Genomic DNA, 20,538 nt, shown 5'->3' with positions numbered 1-20,538 from the left:
ATGAGTTTGTATAAAATATCAAATGGATCTACATATTGAATTGCCTTAAGACGTGGTCAACCTAAAAGTCGGTCGCCTTAAAAGGCGGGTCAGCCTAGTAATTCTCTAAATTTGGAGGTTGAGCTTTATTCAGAAAAAAGTAGTTTATAATCATAAAAGAGGCAAAATGAGGTTATGAATAAAGGTTAAATACAAAACAACAAAACCTGTCTATAATCACGAATTTTTTCATTAAAAGCAAAATTAAAATCAAAAACTCAGGATAACAGAAATATACACTTACTATAAGAATCAATAATATGGAAAACAAATACAGAGCCAATAAACAAAAGAATTAACTAATGCCACAGTAATAGAATTGATGTTTCTTTCCACCTATATTATATAGTCCCAGGTATGGCAGTCAGGTATAGTCACACAGCTGCAGTGTTACAGGGGGCCCCATCCCCTTAGCTTCAACATAAAAGGGACATGGTAGATAAAACACAGAACTATCCATCCATCCATTTTCCAACCCGCTGAATCCGAACACAGGGGTCTGCTGGAGCCAATCCCAGACAACACAGGGCACAAGGCAGGAACCAATCCTGGGCAGGGTGCCAATCACACCAAGCACACACTAGGGCCAATTTAGAATTGCCAATCCACCTAACCTGCATGTCTTTGGATTGTGGGAGGAAACTGGAGTACCCGGAGGAAACCCACACAGACACGGGGAGAACATGCAAACTTCACACAGGGAGGACCAGGGAAGCGAACCCGGGTCTCCTAACTGCGAGGAAGCAGCGCTACCACTGCGCCACCGTGCTGCCCAACACAGAACTAACAAATACATAATAACAGGCAACATAAAAAAAAAACAATGCTAACAGAAAATAATAATTCTAAAGTAATATTTAAAAGGTAAAAAGTAATAAAAAAAAGAAAACACAAAAAAGCAACGACGTGACCCTGGCTACTACACAAATTAGTAGTTAGTACAGCTTTTTCATTCTAGTGTGAAACAATGCTGAACTAGAAGCTATTCCAACACAATTTTTGTTTTATCCATCCATCCATTATCCAACCGGCCACATCCCAACCACAGGGTCACGGGGGTCCGCTGGAGCCAATCCCAGCCAACACAGGGAGCAAGGCAGGAAACAAACCCCGGGCAGGGCGCCAGCCCACCACAGTTTTGTTTTATTTATTCTTTCAAATTTTACAAATGTATTTTACAATTTCAAAGAACAAAATAAACAAATATATAATGTAATCTATATTATTAAACTACTGTATCTGTGTCCATTTTACCCACAGCACAGTCATTTGGTTTCCCTCTTGACAGACACAGATAGGATGGAGTCTGAAGCATTACAGTAAAAAGATTTGTGGGAAAGGGCTAGTATTAGAGTTTTATGCACCAAGCCTAACCAATCAAAAATCTTATTTTCATAGAAATACCATTTGGCCATCTCAGAGGCTTATTTCATTTCTGTTGTGAACAATTTCAATTAAATATCTTGGACTTTAATATGGTTTGCAGTTTATTTTGCCTTGGCTTTAAGATGGTTTACTTTTCTTTATTAAAGCCATTATACCGAGGTCAGTGATTCAGAAAATATAATTATCAGTTTGTCTAATTCAGTTGGCCATAATTGTATACACTCAATCTGCTTTGGACATGCATTTCCTGTTTATTATCATTCTGGTTACATTTTTGAAGTCAATTATTTTGTCTACCATTCTGTTCCTTTGCTCTAAAGCCAATTTCATTACTTGGGGTGATTTAATTTATTTATTTTGTTATAGTGCTAGAATACAAGTGTATATTACTAAAATGGGTCAAGGAAAGGACATGCCAATAGTGTAGTATGCAATCAAGTTAGCAGGAAATCTTATTTAAGGTTAGTTATGAATGTGCCTCTTCAGCATGAGAGTTTCCAACACAATTTTTGGTGGATGCATCGCTATAGATTGTTCAGCAAAAGAAATATATATGAAGTGTTTTTCATTTAGACTTTCTTCTGAAAGTTTAAAAAGCTGCACTTTCAAGTGTCAGTGCATATAAAGAAATAAATGACACCATGCTGATTAAAATTTATCAGAGTGCGTAAATTTGCAGTTTTGTCGACCTTCAAAGAAGTATTTTATGGAAAATTAAAAAGGTTTAGTATTATGTATCAACTTCTGTTTATGTGTATTTTATGCTTTCTTGTTTTGTTAAATTTAAAATATTTTCCCTTTTTTTGTGACTATTGTTGGCTTTGTTTATTACTCTGGTAGTGTGATATTGTGGTTAAGAGCTAGGACATCAAACCCTGAGATAGTGGGTTCTAATCCTACTACTGCCACTGTGCGACTATGAGAAGGTCACTTCACATGCCTGAACTCCAACTGGAAAAAGCGAAAGAAATGTAACCAGTTGTATGTTAAACATTGCAAGTGCCTTGGATAAAGATGTCAGCCTAGTAAGAGCAACAATTGTGTACATGTACTGCATCTTTAAATGTGCATCTATTTCTTGTGTTTTGTGAGTTGAACCCCAAGAGGTGGGTCCGTCCTCCACCTTTATAAGGCTGTGGGTCAGACAATTTTCCTCAAATTGTCACTGAAGGTTGAAAGTGTTATTTTTCTTTTCTTTTTCTGGCTTTGTGGATATCTTTCTTTGTGTTCGGATTCTAAGTACAGTGGTACCGTGACATACGAGTGCCCCAACTTACAAGTTTTTTGAGATACGAGCCGCCACGAGGTCAATTTTTTGTCTTGAGTTACGAGCCAAAATTCGAAATACGAGCCATCAAAGAGCTTGTCCCCACACATTCCGAGGAACTGACAACAGACGAGTTGACGGAACTACAGACGTAGCAACATACAGAGGTTCTGCAGGAGATCGGTATCGTGGAGGAGGTTATCTCTTAAAGTTAGATAAAGGAAGTGTTTGCAATGTGGGAAAAAGTTTCGAACCTTAAAGAAAAGAAACACCCTAAAAAATGACAACTGATCATACAGCGGCGCTATTTAATGTCACTTGCCTAACACTTGACTTTATTGAAAAGAAACTGAACGTGCAGCAGCGCTATTTAATGTCACTTGCCTAACACTTGACTTTATTGAAAAGAAACTGAACGTGCAGCGGTGCTATTTAATGTCACTTGCATAACCCTTGACTTTATTGAAAAGAAACTGAATGTGCAGCGGCGCTATTTAATGACACTTGCCTAACGCTTGACTTTATTGAAAAGAAACTGAACGTGCAGCGGCGCTATTTAATGACACTTGCCTAACGCTTGACTTTATTGAACAGAAACTGAACGTGCAGCGGCGCTACTTAATGACACTTGCCTAACTCATTTCAGAAACATTCTAAAGGGGAGGACTAAACAAAGCTCCTTGGAGAGGTTTCTATAGAAACACCCTGTGAATGAAAGTGACGAAAGCGTGGCAAAAAAGAAAAAAACTAGTGAAGAAGAAAATTAAGTTAAGCAAAAGTGAAGTGAAAGAAAAAAACATTACAATATGCTAATCGGCTTTGCCAACATCTTTTTATTTCTTTAGATTCTCTTTTATGTATTAGGTTTTATTTTGTTTGTATACAATATTTGTTCATTATAAATACATTTTTCATATATTGAAAACATTTAAGAAAAAATTGGGGTGGTTTTTTGGGGGCTGGCACGAATTAATCTCATTTCAATTATTTTCAATGGGGAAAATTGATTTGAGATACGAGCATTTTGACTTATGAGCTCGGTCACGGAATGAATTAAACTCATATCTCAAGGTATCACTGTACTGTATTAAGGATCAGACTTGTTAGCCTTGGTCACCTCTTTAAGCAAACCCTTTTCCCCCTTTTTCTACTATTTATTTTTCTCTTTTTGTGCTTCCTTTTGCTTTCTTGTAGTAAACTCTCAATTTCTAGAGATTCTCACTTTGGACTTGTCTGTTCAGGCCAGAGGTTGATGGTAATTATCTCTCTTAAATAACATTTTGTATATTTTGGAACGTTTCTAAGTGTGTTGAAACTTTCATAGCCAGCTTCACATTTTTGGGCCTGCTAGGCTAAAAACCTGCCAGTAGTTTGGGTGCCGGCCTGGGGTATGACCTTACTTGGGCAGGTCAGTGAAGGTCATGGCTTGCTTTGTGGGACTTTCTGGAGGACTAACACCCCTTTTTTTCATATTTGAAATTCAATCTCGCAACATATAGATATTTATGAAATTGTACTGGCTTCAAAACTTGAGTAAAAAATGTGAGCCAATATATTTTCCTCAAGTTTTGTAGGCTTTTATCCCTCATCCTTACACAAGTGTTAAATTAATTTTGAGACATTACTTGTCTTGTATATAGGAGAATGCATATGTGTCCCCTGCGATGGCCTGACACCTGTCCAGAGTTGGCTCATGCCTTGCACCCTATGCTGCTAACACAGATTTTTACTTCCATGACCATGTACTGGATTAGATGAATTTGAAAATGGATAGATTCTCTTTGCTTAATTTTTAGGACACCCTTTTCTCATTGTTCTCTAGTTTTCCCTCAATAATGTTAAGCATCATTTTTAATAGTGTGACACAATTATACAATTGTAAGCACTGTTACATAACGCACAGGGCATGGCAATTCCTGGTCCAATCACTTCCTGGGTAAAGCAGACATGTTTTTCCAATGTCATTTCCTTGCAGGTTTACCCTAATTATTCTGCTTTTCTCCCACATTCAATATATGTTTATGTTAAGAAAATTTGCAACACTAAATTCGGTTGTTGTCTCCATGGGTGAGTGTATTCACCTTGTACTTTATACTTTCTGTCTAGGGTAGGACCCAGAACTCTTGGGAAAGACTCTAGGTTCCTGCAATGGATGCATAGGAAGCTCATATTAACTAGACCAACGGTGACACAGTATATAGGCTTGCCACCCACGGTGACTGGGCCCTTGTTTGATTACGCTTCATTTGCGGAGGTAGCTCAATAGCTGGAGTTTGCTTGCTTTTTTAGTCAGAGGCCAAATTCATGCCTTTAATGATGTTCCTCATTTGATTTGACCAGCTACTTCTGCAGTAAATACACATAAAGACACAGGTTTATTCAAATACAGTAAAATTTGGCACTTCCAAACTGATTAACATAAATGGAACTTAACAATGTTATGAGACTTTTAGTCCCATGAGATTAATGCGAGTAAGGCACTGACAAAGAGATGAAGGGCATGAAACATAAATCGTAGTCAAGGACAGGCAGAGGTTGTAACTGAGAAAGATATGAGACTGTTTGAACAAAACCAAAGGCAAAACCAGAATCAAAATGAAGAACAAAATGAGTTCAGATAACCTAACGCTAGGGCCCAGTTGCACAGAAACTTACCTATTGCTAAGATTTCAGAAGAACAGAGCATATATCCCATGAGACATAGTGAATGTTGTGACCAATCTCTGCATTTATAGGGACACTTGTGGTCATGTGGCACTACTTGGAACAGACGCGGGTATAAAAAAAGAAAATGGTCAGATGAAACATGTCTCACTTTTTGTCACTTCCATTAATTTGCATGAATGGACAAATTATAAACATTTCTTATCATACAGTAAATAATGGTAGAACTGTAACAGTTTTGGCATTTCATCTTGTCCAATTCAGAAAATCTCTGCAATTTTCCTTATAGTGTATAAACCTTTGAAGCACAAGCCAGGACTCTTCAATTGTATTTTATATTTTATATAGTACTCTTCATAGAGGGTCATTCCAAACAAGAAAATGTTTCAATGTACACTGTCAAGACAAAATAAAAGATCTGAACCAGCCGTGAAGAGGACAACCAGGTTTCTTTTTGTGTTTCTGCTTTCTTTCTTCAGTTGTTCAGTTTGGCGACTCTAAACTTGCGAGTGACCACACTATAGGTGTGTGGATGAAAGTGCCCTCAAGTGAACTTGTATTCTACCCAGAGCTGGTTGCTCTTTTTGCTTTCAGGATTGTAAACCAGCACACCACAATACACTTCCTGAGAAAATGGATGGAAATGTAACTACTGTATATGGTCTGCAGCATTTAAATAAAGTGGAATCCCTTAAAATGAATACAAGCTGCTAGATGAACTGAACGTGAACAATAGAGTAACAATAATCTGGCAAACTTCCACTGTGAAGAATGTAAATCCACATATTAATTCTAGTTTAAATTGCAGCAATCATTTCAAAATAGATTAAAAGAAAAATACACAAGCAACCATAGAAACAAAACAAAGAAACTGTTCAGGATGTAATTAGAGGGGTAAAAATATGGTTCAAAAGGAATGCCAATGGACAGATACATTAAAAAATCAGGGTGACCCTAATGTTGACCCTTTCAGAGTTTTGCAAAATGTAAACTTTAAGTTACCCCTCTTGATCAGGTAGCACAGCGTTTCTCAACCTTTAAATATTTGCGACCTGAGTTTTCATAGCAGTTTTTAATCTCTCCCCCCCCCCCAACATTTTTTGAAATGTAGATGCATATTTTATTATACCTACTTAACTTACATTTATCTAACTCTATATTTATTGTAGGGCGGCACGGTGGCGCTGCTGCCTCGCAGTTAGGAGACCTGGGTTCGCTTCCCGGGTCCTCCCTGCGTGGAGTTTGCATGTTCTCCCGTGTCTGCGTGGGTTTCCTCCGGGCGCTCCGGTTTCCTCCCACAATCCAAAGACGTGCAGGTTATGTGGATTGGCGATTCTAAATTGGGCTTGGTGTTTGTGTGTGTCCTGTGGTGGGTTGGCACCCTGCCCAGGATTGGTTCCTGCCTTGTGCCCTGTGTAGGCTGGGATTGGCTCCAGCAGACCCCCGTGACCCTGTATTTGGATTCAGCGGGTTAGAAAATGGATGGATGGATATATTTATTGTTCTAGCATCAGAATGTAGTTTAAGTTAATTTGTTTTGGTTTCAACAGATGTTTTTTTTCACATCTTTGCACCCCCCTTTGCACCGCCCTACAGGTTGTGAACCACTAAGGTAGCATATTTAAGTTTTTTTTAATGCTAAAAATGTTATTACTGTAATTTTAATTATTTTATGCTCTCAAAACTAAGCCAATTATATCTATGAGTAAAGGTGTACAAATACAATGTTTTACTAAATACATTGCATTTATTTTTAAGATTTCTGGGAAAATAACACAGGAGTAACAACAAATTCAGAGAGGAAAGACTGTGCTAGTCTTTATAAACATCCAGCCATTCAATGATTAGTTTCTGAGCCTGTTTAATCTGGCTCAGGGTCATGTGGACCAGAACTTGTGTTGATAGATAGCTTCAGGGAATGTCGTGATCTTTTCAGATTCAGTAGAATTATGCCTTCCTTCGTATTTGTCATTTTATTTTTTAGTCTGAATAAACACTTAACCCTTCTCGTACTGCTCTTTAACTCGCATGTATACTGCATGGCAACAGTTAGACTTCCTGATGCAATAAATATTCCTGGACTGACAATGACACACTAAGGTTGTTTCCTTTAGTGTTTTAAATTTGGAAACATAAATGTGACCAAAAGAAAAAAATATCACAGGCCAGTTTATTATCACTTTAAAGAAAACAACATCGATAGGACCAGGGGCCTCATGTATAACGCCGTGCGTAGAACTCGCACTATAACATGGCGTAAGCACAAAAGCCGAAATGTGCTTACGCACAGAAAAATCCAGATGCAGGAATCTGTGCGTACTCCAACTTCCACGTTCTCCCGCTACATAAATCCCGATCAGCGTGAAAACTAACGCCGTGCACGCATTTTGTAACGCCCCAAATCCTCCCAGAATTACGCCTCTTTGAATATGCAAATCAATATAAATCGCCCTTAAGCGCAGCCTTCTGTGAAAAGACAATGGGAAAAGCACGGGGAAAAATATAAGAATTTCAGCGAATACCAAGTGGAGGCGAAGGAAAAACATACTATTTGTTCAAATAAGCCGTGGTATAATCAACAAAAGGAAGTTGATCGAGTGACATAGCGTGTTGGAGAAACTTGAAAGCTCACATTCACAAAATCGCACAGTGCCGGAAATAAAAAAGAAGTCACATATCAAAGTCACCGTGAAAAGCCGAGTTGTAAGCCCACTGTCTGAGTGTCATATGAAAGCTTATTAGGGTACAGAGAAAAAAGGCACACGGTGGGGAAAAAGCATGAAATGTCAACTTCAATCTCGATATTTCCACTTTAATCATGTAGTTTATTTTGTCATTAAAGTAGAACATCATAAACTTCATCTTAATATCGTTTAAATAACCAGTTTCCCAAATCACATCGTAATTAAATTAGCACGTTAAATGCTTTGTTTTGTATTTGATCTTCTATGTGCTCTGTGCGTGTGAATCACTACTTGCTTCTTAAACCGGCTCTCTTCCTCCAACTGGACACAGAGTCCATTACATTTGTGATATTACAGCTCTCTGAATAACTAAAATACTGAGATGTATACGTGATGTCATTTTCATGATGACAGGAGTTAAAGCACGTTATTAAACATGTGTTTCACTTCGATTAAATAATTTATTGCATACTCAGGGTGCTCATGACACAAGCATTTAATGTTTGCCGAAATATGTTGCTGCGTTTTTAGCTAGGTTGTTATTTTCTCTTTCTGTTTTATATTCAATATATATTGGCGTGGCCGTCACTGCAGTCAGTGCTTTTCTTTGCCTAAGTAACCGATCGCCACACAATCAGCTCTGTAATAGAAGTTGAGCCACCTGTAAGCTTAGCGCCGATTCTTCAAAACGTTTAAAGAACATTGAAATATCTTCGTAGTACATGTTTAATTATTCTATCCTTAACGACACTCCCAGTGAAGAATATAGATTATTTAAATGAAGTTAAAGGTTTATGTGTATAATTTAACAAACATATTTTGCTGCATTTCACTTTAAAAATTATATCGTCATCATATGTAAATACGCGCTTTATAAAGTGGCTCAGGTTGTGAGATATTATAACTGTAGTGCAAGTTTACAGTGGGGTGATTGTACTTATAAGTACAAACAGTTCTGCAAGGAGCAATTGATTGAGTACATTTAAAATTCTTGGGATTAAACTGTTTCTGAACCGCGAGGTCTGTACAGGAAAGGCTTTGAAACGTTTTGCAGTGGCTGAGACAGCGTGTCTTTAAAGCTGTATACCGATAATTCTCTTTCCGATCAGCTGCTGCTGTGATTCACACTCAGATACAGTGATATAAATACTCTGAGTCGTGCAGTGAGAGCAATATGGAAAAAGATGATCCGCTGTGGCAACTCCTAACGGGAGGAGCTGAAAGAAGGAGAAGAAAAATAAGAAGAGGAAGGTGCAGTGAGAGTAACAACGCTAAAGCAGTTATGGTATTTGGAATACTATGGCTGTTCCCTGGACCATTATATTGTTACGAGTTAATTACAATCAGATGCGTTACACTAATAAACAATATGCTGTTAGTTTCTGTGTATTTATAAAGCCGCGTCATGAAAATAATGAGTAACCACACAGGAACAGTAGCACTGCTTTGACGCTGGGTGCCGCCAGTCTGCAAAACCGAGCAGACAACTTGCGTACGACAAGGCATGAGGTACCGTGGAAAAGTGCGTGGCTTTACGCCAAGTGTAGGTTTTATACATCGCGATTTGAACGTGGAAAAGTTCTTACGCAACATTTCTGTACGTACGCACCGTTTATACATGAAGCCCCAGGACCTTCATCCAACACAGTGACCTAGTGAATATTGAATAAGCTATTTAATTATTTATTTAGTTCTATGTTGTATTTCCAGTTTAGCATGTAGTAGTATTTGTAACCGTTGGTAATATGTGTAGGATGTTCTAATACTGGAATCTCACACTAGATACAGCAGTGTATTGTAATATGAAGGGACAAGAGACATGGCAAGGTTTGGGGCAGCCACCCATTTAATATAGTATCCTGGCTGCAAAAGTAAATGCTTTTAGTTTTAGTCAAGTTTACAAGACCGAGTCCAAAACAGAACTGAATTCCATGAAAAAGGTGTGAGGCTTTATAGGGAGTCTGGGGGAAGTGATGTCGTCCTCGGGGGCCGAGACCAGAAGTGATGTCGTCCTTGGGGCCGGGACCGGAAGCGATGTCGTCCTCGGGGCCGGGACCGGAAGTGGGATGTCTCGAGTCAAGGCGGTGGCTCCTGGTGAGATTTCCCGGGAAAAGCCTGCAGGGAACTTAGAAAGAGCGTCCCCCTGGGCAGATGTATTACCAGTCATCTCCAAGCCCTTCAGCTGCCTACTATTAACACGTGTGTGACAGTATTTACAGGTTACGGTGTATTTCTCAATAAATTAGTAATATCAGCGAAAAATGAACTTATTTCAGTAATTAATTTCAAAAACTGAAACTCATATATTATATAGATTCATTACACACAGAGTGATATATTTCAAGCGTTTATTTCTTTTCATTTTGCTGATTATGGCTTATAGCTAATGAAAACCGAAAATTCAATATCTCAGAAAATTAGAATATTGTGAAAAAGTTCAATATTGTAGACTCATGTGTCACACTCCACTCACCTGAATCTAAATGGTCTTTCAGTCTGGTTCTATATGCCACACAATCACGGGGAAGACTGCTGACTTGAAAGTTGTCCAGAAGACAGTCATTGACACCCTCCACAAGGAAGGTAAGCCACAAAAGGTCATTGCTAAAGAAGCTGGCTGTTCAGAGCGCTGTATCCAAGCATATTAATGGAAAGTTGAGTGGAAGGAAAAAAAAAGCGTCTTACCTTGGCTAAGGAGAAAACAGACTGGACTGCTGCTCAGTGGTCAAAAGTCCTCTTTTCAGATGAAAGTAAATTTGGCATTTCATTTGGAAATCAAGGTCCCAGAGTCTGGATGAAGAGTGGAGAGGCACAGAATCCAAGTTGCTTGAGGTCCAGTGTGAAGTTTCCAAAGTCAGTTATCATTTGGGGAGCCATGACCTCTGCTGGTGTTGGTCCACTGTGTTTTATCAATTCCAAAGTCAGCGCAGCCCTCTACCAGGAAATTTTAGAGTACTTCATCCTTCCCTCTGCTGACAAGCTTTATGGAGTTGCTGATTTCATTTTCCAGCAGGACTTGGCACCTGCCTACACTGCCAAAAGTACCAATACCTGGTTTAATGACCATGGTATCTCTGTGCTTGATTGGCCAGCAAACTCGCCTGACCAAAACCCCATAGAGAATCTATGGTGTATTGTCAAGAGGAAGATGAGAGACAGCAGACCCAACAATGCAGATGAGCTGAAGGCTGCTATCGAAGCATCCTGGGCTTCCATAACACCTCACCAGTGCCAAAGACTGATCGCCTCCATGCTACACCAGATCGATGCAGTAATGCATGCAAAAGGAGCCCCAACCAAGTATTGATTGCATACATGGACATACTTTTCAGTAAACCAACATTTCTGTATTAAAAATCATTTTTTTATTGGTCTTATTTAATATTCTAATTTTCTGAGATACTGAATTTTGAGTTTTCATGACCTGTAGGCTATAATCAGCAAAATGAAAAGAAATAAATAAGAATAAAATAAAAAAGAAATATATCACTCTGTGTGTAGTGAAGACATATAATACATGAGTTTCACTTTTTGAATTGCATTACTAAAATAAATTAACTTTTCGATGATATTCTAATTATTGAGATGCACCTGTATTTATCTAGACCAGTGGTATTTAACTCTAGTCCTGGAGGTCTGCAGTGGCTGCAGGTTTTAGCTTTAGCAAATTTTTTTATTAGAACCTGTTTATCTGTTAACAAACAATATGTCTGTTTGGACTTGGTTTTAGTTAAATTGCTTGCTACAATTCAGAATGCTTAATTCCCTATTTTAGTTTTAAACATTTGCATTAAGGTTGTAATTGTCACCTGTTTTCTTAATGAGCCATCAGTTAATAATGGGGTGCAAATGACAAAGGAACGACCAGCTGTTTAGCTAACATGCTTCCATTTGAACCTGTGTGCATGCATCATGAAGTATTTGTGTTCATGTAATGTTTTGACATTAATGAGAGAGAAGGAAAGGACCAAGAGGTACATATCTGTTCTCAGATTTATCTTGAAAGAAGGAAAGCTCTAACAAGCCATTCAGTAAAATACCAAGTTTCATTATCTGCTAGGCCTGGCTTCTGATTACGAAACTGGTGGGAATGAAAACCTGCAGCGACTATGGACGTTCAGCACTCATGTTCTAGACTGTGTGCAGAAAAACCTCACAGAAATTAGATCACATTGCAAGCTCTACACAAACCAGACTTTAAAGTGTCTTAATTCTTAGGTGTATATGACAACTGAAACAAAATATACAAATCATAATGCCCACTCTTTTATAAATGTGATACTGCATTCTTGCAGCTTATCGAAGGAATTAACAGATTCCAGATTCAGCAGGCAAGTATTTTTATGTTGCCAATGAAATCATCAGAAATACAGACTTGTGTTAAAAGCTCTTATTTGGCAGCTGGACTGCAGACAAAATCAGCCTCTTATTTCTGCCAACTAAAATTATTCTGCCTGAATAGTCAAAGTAGAGCAGACATCAAGTATTTACAGCAAACAAAATATCAAGTGTCAAGTGATAATATATCAGTAAGTGTATTAGGCTAAGTCAGTGAGGAAATAAGAAACATGTAAGCAGCTTTGACCAGAAGAAATGAAGAATTTTCAAACAAAATGCAAAAGTCCATCCATCTAGTTACATTTTATTCTGCTTAATCCATCTCTTATGGTTGTAGCGGGGGCTAAGAACCTAACCCTCTGACAGGGAAGTAATCCTAAATGGGGAGTCAGTACAATATATATATATAAGCTGTAAAAGTAATTTACAATTCAATAAATAATACATAGTAAAAAAAATTTCTAAAACTTTGTAACTCAATACATAAAAACATCTACCCATTTACCCATTATGTGAAACTGCTATTCCTAATGATTGTCATAAGGGGCCATAAACTAACCCTTCCAAAACTAAAATTTAAATTCAACACATTATTTCAATTGCACAAAGGGAGTGTGAAGATAAAAACATTGAAAGTATTTATTATTATCGATTTATATAAAATGCTAAGGTCTGTCACACAATTACTCATGAACTACAGGGGTTACCGCTCTTTTTAATATCATTACTGATGGTACAGTTACAAAAACAATGAATTTCTTCAAAAACCATTGTGGGAATCCTACTTGCCCAAAGGCCCAGAACAAGTTGGCACCCCGACTACAAAGATACTACAGGGACTGCTTCTGTGCCCATCTGGTGTTTAATCTTCTCTTCTCTTTCTCTTCACTTTCATTAGTTCCATAATTAGCAGCTAGTTTCTTAGTTAGGGCTTCATGTTAATTCTAATCTCTCAGGTGTCGTGGTAATTAGACCCACAGTTACCTGATAGGTCCATAAAAGACTCCTATCTGCCATTTACTCAGTTGTGGCATTAACTGTTTTGAGGCGGTGTCGACTTATAATGACATACATTAGTGTCTTCACGCAGCTGCCAGCCGCTACATAAAAGCATTCAGCACAATGATCAGCTGATGCTGATACATCAATTTCGTTCTCAATATCCAGATCGCTTGCGTCAAAATCTCATTACGATACGTCTGAGTCCAATTCAACAATAATACACAAAACACTATGTATGGAGTATTTTGCTTTCTCATCAGATCCGCCTTTAGCTCCGGCGGCCAGCGCCTGCATGAAGACAGCCGAAAAAATATTCAGCCCTCAAAGAGCTAATAAGCTCTTGTTCACTGTAATCTTGGTCCTTTTCCTTTTTGGCACTTTTTCTTGTGGCTTTGTTGTTATTTTGGAGTTTCTTATCTCTCTTGGGATATTTAGTTTATAATAGTAGTGTTTGTTGTCCTATAGTCAGGTAATTGTAGTTCTTGTCACTTGTCCCTTGCTTGTTATTTTGGTAAACAATCCCTTTGGGTGTTCATTTTGTTGGCACTTTGTAGTGTATTTTTCTCTTTTGTTTTGCATTGCTGATAATTTCTTTAATTATGTATGTCTATATTTGGATGAAGATTTGGTAATATTCTGATTGGCTCAACAAAACTGAGCATGCATGCTTTTCTAAAAATTAGACCACAAGGCTACAGAGTATTGCTCAGTAGATAGCTGCTCCTAATGAAAAAAAAAAATATATGTTTAAAAAATGAATTGAGTAAAGCTAGTTTGGTAGTGGCACCATAAAAGGGAATCATGTGGACGCAGTGGTTAGACCTCCTGTCCCATAACCTTATTCGTAGGTGTGTTACTGCAGAGCTTGTAAATCAACTGGTAACTCTAAATTATTATGGTATGAGTGACTACTGACCCATACTGTATGTTAGTATGCTATCACACTTTTCTGTTCCCTTCCTCATTTGGAATACTAGTGATTAACAAAATGCATGTAAAATAACAGCAGTGCATGACTATGACAGTGCTTAATTTTCTGAGGTTAAGATTAACATTAAAAATTACTTGTCATTAAATGCACCTAATGTGGAAGAAGCTGCTTAATTCTCAAAGAGATCATGAAGGTTTTTTTGTAATAACCATGTACGGTAAAACAATATTTGTTTTCATCAGGTCTCTTAAGCAAGGTTTTAACTTTTCACTAATAGTTAACACGTCTTGCTGTGATATGAAATTTGAGGTTAGAGCGAATACATTCATTTCAGCATGCTGGCAGCAAACATGGAAATGCAAATAACCTGAAAGTTAAACAAATTATAGCCAAGCACAGAAAAACTGTGTATCCTCTAAGTATAACTGTCCTTGGGTTAACACGTTATTTATATATGGTTTTGCCACAGCAGGTTTCCTGATTTCTTATTAAGGCACAAAATGAGCTAAGGTTCCCAAGTTTCTTTAATTTCCACATGAAAGTGATTAAAGATGTTTATCTGGGCCAGAGAGCCCTAGGCCCAAAATACTTTCATCATTAAAACCATTAAATCTATTCCAGGGAGACCCCAAACTAATAGGAAAAAATGCAGCAGAATTTTAAAAAACCAGTCGTGCTCTTATCTTAGAAATAAATTCAAAACAGATACCTTTGGTTTAGTGGAATAAATAAAACTTTGTTAAGGTCTTTTTCGCCTAAGGTTGCTTTCATAGAATAGAAGAAAACAGCATGTAATGTAAATTAAATTAAAAATGAAAAGGTTGAGCTCACTTGCCGACACACAGCTGCCTTTAAACTTAATCAGTTACTGGGCTTAATAAGGATGCTGAACAACTGGGTTAGCTGGATGTTTAAAAAATTTAAACATGTAGGCGTTTTAACAGCTGCACCTCAGCCGATTAGTAATCTACTAGAAGAAAAATGTGCTCAAACATAACGTTTAAATTAAACTATCAAAAGTGAATCTTCTAGTGTGATTTTTATAGCACAGCAGGCTCCTGTTTGTTAATCTGAAGATGAAGTGTGCTCACTTTCAGGCAATTAAACTACTTTGAAACTGAATGAACATGAGCGTGTTCACACATTCGACACACAAACTTTTCTCTTAACATATACAGTAGAAGGATGCCTGATGCCAGCAGACAAGCCAATTACCCGGCTCTTCCTAGTAAGACTTCTTCTGAAAACTTTGATAAACAATAGATAAGTGAGGGTAAAAAAAATCAACAAACTAACTATCAAACCTAGACTTCAATGTTCTTAAACATTATTTAAGATTTCTTTAGATTTAAGGCTAAATTAAAATATATGCACAGTAAGGTGTTGCAAATTTCAGCCCAGTCATTATCAGAATGGACTTTGCACATTTTCCCTCTGTCCTCCTCATGTACTCAGTTTTACTCGCCACTTCCTTCCAAGCAAAAGAATCACTTCTAGGGTCAAAGACATATTCTTATATTTGTAAGTGGGGCAATCATTCTAGAGCTCCATCCAGTGGCCACTGGTGTCTCTATATACCTGAGATGTCCATTAGTTGAAACAGGCCATATTCATTTGAGAAAATCCTGCTGTCCTTCTACTTATGTGATGAAGATTCCTTCAAAAACAAGGTAAGGAACAGTCTGTCCAATAGAGGCATCCTTGGCTTCAGCTGGAGCAGGTCCAAAAATGAGGAGTTGGTAAAACATTTTGAAATATTTCAAAACAAAATCCCACTCACTGGGGTTTATATGGGGGAATCATCATAAGCACCCAACTTGTGCAATCAAAGACGTATTACAAGAATATCAAAAATTCAAAGAAAAACTCAAAAGAGCAAAAAAGAGGCACTGTGGAGTATCCTAAAAGGCGATCTACAGTAAACAAAGTCTAAATCACAGTCCAGTAATTACAGTCCTTGGTATTCAAAAACTATAAACTCTAAAACACTCTGAACACTAAAAGCAACAATATTCATAATAACAACACCAAGCACAAATAATTCTCCCTCCCAGGCATTTGCAGCCAGTTTAAATAGTCTGAGGGAGGACCCAGGAGTGGTGGTGTCAGGGTGGTCCCGTCTCTTTGGGCTCCACCCATGAAGAACTTGGAACAGCAGAATATATAAAAAGGTAAAAAAGAGTTATAGCATTACACAAAGACATGAGAAATCATGCAAAATTAACAGAAACAGCAATAGAACATAAACTGCATTTAACTCCAACCCAATACTTGCCATAAAAGGACAGTGTGATCCATGCTCACCCCACTTGGAGACACATGTTGCCACGTTTGGATCAAAAGACTTTCATTCGCATTCAGTTCTGCTGTGGCTTCCTTCTTTTCCCATTAGTATTGTTAGGCATTCCTGCTGGGTGTCAGCTCCCTGCCACCCTGAGAGAACACTCTATATTTCTGCCCAGGTTACATCTCAATCTATAGTTCCATGGTGGCATTGTCTATAACAGTCTTTCCATAGCATCTGGTACTGTAACACAGTTAATTGTAACCTGGCAGTGCCCTTTCCATAATAAATTGCTTTTCCATAATAAACATCCTTAGTAAGTCTAAACTCTGAGTCTCAATTCTAATACGCACTGACCAGCCACGACATTAAAACCACTTGCCTAAGATTGTGTAGGCTCGCAGTGTGCCAACAAAATAGCTATGACCCTTTATGACTTGGACTCCATAAGACCTTTGAAGGTGTCCTGTGGTATCAGCTGCTAACATGTTAGCAGCAGATCCTTTAAGTCGTCTAAGTTGTGAGGTGAGGCCTCCATTGATCTGACCTAGTTTTCCAGCACATTCCACAGATGCTCAATTGGATTGAGATCTGTACAATCTGGAGATGAAGTCAACACCTTGAACCCTTTCTCATGTTCCTCAAAGTCATTTCTGAACATTTTTGTAGTGTGACAGGGCTCATTACCCTGCTGAAAGAGGCAACTGCCATCAGGGAATACCACTGCCATGAAGGGGTGTACATGGTCAACGACAATATTTAGGTAGGTGGTACATGCCAAATTACATTAACATGAATGTCAAGACCCAAGGTTTCCCAGCAGAACATTGCTTAGAGCATTATACTTTCCAAAGCACATCTTGCTGCCATCTCTTCCCCAAGGTGAATGACACACATGCACCCAGCCGGCCACATGATCTGAATGAAACTATGATTCATTAGACCAGGCCACTTTCTTTCATTGCTCCATGGTCCAGTTCTGACACTCATGTGTGCATTGTATGCTCTTTAAATGGTGGACAGGGGTCAGCATGGGCACTCTGAGTAGTTTTTGGATACATAGCCCCATATGCACTGCATGTTCTGATATCTTTCACAATAAATGAGCCTTTGGTATCCGTGACCCTGTCATTGGTTTACTGGTTGTTTTTACTTGGTCCATGTTTGGTAGGAGCTAACCATTGCATATAGGGAACACCCCACAAGACCATCGTTTTATAGATGCTCTGACTCAGCCATCTAGTCATCACAATTTGGCCCTTATCGATATCAGATTCTTATGCTTACCCAGTTTTCCTGCTTCCAGCACATTACTTTCAAGAACTGGCTGTTTACTTGCTGCCTAATATATCCCACTCCTTGGCAGTTGCCAATTGTAACAAGAAATGCTCTCAATGGTTTTAATGTTGTGGCTGATCTGCCTTTTTAATTTATTATAATTCACAAGAACTCAAGACTGAAACTAGCTGAACAGTTGCACATCAGATATTCAGTCTTCAGGTTAATAAATATAAGAAACCAGTTTATAAAATGAAGAGAACTAGGAATCAGATAACATGACATTCTATTAGACAATCTATTATTATTATAGTTTATGCAGTCAGTGAATCTTTGCACAAAAGAATAAGTGGTATAACTCAAGTTTGAAAACTGCATTGCAGAATGATGTTTACTTCTAGAAGACAGTTAAGGAGTTGTTATTTTACATGGAGAGATAAGGAATATCATTGTATCTTCTGTTCAATTTTCATCTTTTGATAAAACTAATTATTACATTCGTTTTAATACTTATTATTATAATATTATTACTATTATTAGTTTTATCACTGACAGACTGAGGAGATCATTCCTCTCCCACACTATGCGACTCTTGAATTTCACCAAGGGGGTTAAACGTTAACACTATACAAGATTATAGACTGTTAAACTTGCCTCGCACTCTCCACCTTGCATTTTTTTTAACTTGCACTGCACTTTTATTGCTCTTTAATTAATATTGTTTTTATCAGTATGCTGCTGCTGGAGAATGTGAATTTCCCCTTGGCGGAAAGATAGTATCTGTCTATCTATCTATTTTCAGAGACAGACAACAGCCATTCAAGAAGTTTGGAGAATTTTCAAATATATTTATCCATTTAGATGTTTTGAACCTGTTAGTACTAGAAAGTTTATGATGACCCCCAATAAATACATCTATTTTCTGTACCCAATTTATTGAAATCACAGTCAGTGCTGTAGCAACTCTCGACAGGAGAAGTCGAATTCACAGTGTACACTTATCCAAACCACACACTAGTTGAAAACTGGCCCATTAAGGATCAATAATTAATCCAACAAGCCCATCTTTGGGGGGAAACAAAATGAGAAAAACTACAGGATCTGCACCACGCAACTTCTTTAAACCTGTTAGAAAAATTAAAAGAGTAAGAAAACATACACATGGTATAACACTCAGGTGCATTCAGGGTCAGTAGTTACTTGTTTTGAAAGTAGAAGTCTTTTTGATTTTATTTATTCACTTTATTGCTTCATCATAATTCATTGTATTTAAAAAATAATAGTGACAATAGAATGTAATTACAGTACATGTGTTAGTGGAACACATAAAATACATGTTTTTGATGACATGTAAAAACCCAACCCAGAAAGACTTGTGGGAAGCTGAAGAAACTATTATCAAAAGTGGATTCAATTCAAGTGATATAAAACATTTCATTGCTTAATGTACTGCTGTTATTTGCTAATTATAATTCATTTTGCTTAAACTTAAAACTATTAAGAGAATTACATGGTGGAGAGTTCAAATCAATGATGAAGTCCATTTTCGTGCACATAAGCAATCGGCATGACTCTGCTGACATTTCAGTAACTCGTCTTGTGGATTTCTTTTGATTATTGGAGCATCATTTGGATATTTTGAAAAAGAAAAATATTCAAAAAGTGTAACTTAAAATAACCTCTTTCATGGTAAATAGGATAGCATAAATTAATCAGTAATTCTGGTTGCATAGAATGCTTCCCTGTTTTTAAATAGACTATTTGAAAAATTCTCAAAGGAGTTTTAAATGGGAGCTTCTTTTGAAATTTCTAAAATTATAATATCGCAATTTATATCAATGAAATATTTAACTTTTGTGACAAATTTCAAAGAAATCAATCCAGTGGGAGGCGAGCTGCATCAGGCAGAATGACAGACAGGCATGACAACAATAGCTGTTTTCACATTTTATGCAAAGTCATCTAAAAAAGGTCTTGCCCAAGTCCTCAGTCATTATTGCATGCTAACACTTGAAACCATTTTTAATGCTTATCTGTTGTATTGTACTGATTTGGAATGAGAAGTCATATACAGTAATTAATTAAAAAGAGGGGACCAGGAGACAGGAAGCAGTCAAATTCCAAGCCATGTTTGTAGCGTACAAGTCTGTCTGATCTGTCATCAAGCCCAAAACAATTAATAATTAAAGTTTTAAAATGCAAAAGATGAGTTACAATATTTGAATGATTTTAACGAGAATAGGCCACCATGCCAACAAAGCTTACCAGTCCTATACACTAAATTCATAAAATAACACTGAGTGCCTAAAGTCCTACTGTCTACCATGCTACTTGGTCACTTATTCCATGAGTCTATGGTTCTCTGTCTGAAGAAAAGCTTCCTTATGTTTGTGCAAAATGTACCATTAACAAGTGTGCCGCTGTGTTCTTGGTAAACTAACAGACTGGATCCACTGTACTAATTTCTTTCTTAATTTTAATCACTTAATTCCTGTCACCTCTTAATCTCACTTTGCTAAAACTGAATAGGTTCAACTCCTTTAATCTTCCCTCTGAACTTATACCCTATAATCTTGGAATTGGCCTAGTTGCTCTTATCTGGACTTTTTATAGCACTGGGATGTGTTTTTGTAGCTCAGAAACGAAAGCTGCCTGCAGTACTCCA

The sequence above is a fragment of the Polypterus senegalus genome, chromosome 15 (genome assembly GCF_016835505.1).
Source record: "Polypterus senegalus isolate Bchr_013 chromosome 15, ASM1683550v1, whole genome shotgun sequence".
In the NCBI taxonomy this organism is placed as follows: domain Eukaryota; kingdom Metazoa; phylum Chordata; class Cladistia; order Polypteriformes; family Polypteridae; genus Polypterus; species Polypterus senegalus.
Note: the sequence above shows the minus strand (reverse complement) of the source record.